Source organism: Monodelphis domestica, chromosome 6 (assembly GCF_027887165.1).
Source record: "Monodelphis domestica isolate mMonDom1 chromosome 6, mMonDom1.pri, whole genome shotgun sequence".
Classification (NCBI taxonomy): Eukaryota; Metazoa; Chordata; class Mammalia; order Didelphimorphia; family Didelphidae; genus Monodelphis; species Monodelphis domestica.
This window is the reverse complement of record NC_077232.1, coordinates 310575858-310577037: the sequence shown is the minus strand read 5'-3', so window position 1 is coordinate 310577037 and position 1180 is coordinate 310575858.

Genomic DNA, 1180 nt, shown 5'->3' with positions numbered 1-1180 from the left:
GGGTGGGGGTGGGGGTGGGGGTGGGGTTGCCCACCTGACAGGGAGGTGTAGAATGTGGGGAATCATTCTTTTGCCACATATAGACAGCTGCTGCACCCCGCCCACCCCACCGCCCTCAAAACCCTCTGCGGTACTGCTCTCCTTCACCCCTATCCTAGTTCAAGCAGTAGGAGGCATCATCCTGGCCCAGTGCCCCTCCCTCCCTCTCCCCACCACCACCCCGAGATCGAGATTTGGGCCCCACCCCAAGGACCCGTCCTCCTTTCAAAGTCCCTTCCCACCCACTCTGCCACCCCCACCTTATCCTGCTCCAGGTCATCGTTTACCCAAGAAGAACAAATTGTGGTATCTGTTGGTGATGGAATACCATTGTGCCCAAAGGGAGAATCGACTGGAGGAATTCTATGTGAACTGCGACGACCTCCAGGAAATGATGCAGAGTGGAAAGAGCAGAACCAGGAGAACGTTGTACACAGAGACTGATAAAGCCGTGGTACAATCGAAGGCAAGGCACTCCTCCACTAGAGACAATGCAATGATCCAGGACAATTGGGAGGGACTTATGAGAAAGAACGCTGTCCACATTCAGAGGGGAAACTGTGGGAGTAGAATCACAGAAGAAAAACAACTGCTTGATCACCGGAGTCCATGAGGATACGATTGGGGATGTAGCCTCTAAATAAATGATCAGTCCAGTGCAAACATCAACAACATGGAAATAGGTTTTCATCAAAGACACCTGTAAGACACAGTAGAATTGCCCCCTCAGCTATGGGGAAGGGGGGGTGAAGGGAAAGAACATGATTCTTGTAACCAAGGGAAAAGTGTTTGAAATTGACTAATTAAATAAAATGGAGGGGGGCATTATATAAATGAAAACAAAACAAGTACCCAAAAGAGATAATAAGGAAAAAGACATGTACAAAGATATTCATAGCTGTACTGTTTGTGGTGGCAAAAAAAATTGGAAAAATAAGGGGATGCCCTTCACTCGGGCAATGGCTGAAACAAATTGTGGTATCTGTTGGTGATGGAATACTATTGTGCTCAAAGGAATAATAAAGTGGAGGGATTCCACGGGGCCTGGAACAACCTCCAGGAATTGACACAGAGCGAGAGGAGCAGAACCAGGAGCACATTGTACACAGAGAGTGATACACTGTGGTACAATCGAATGTAA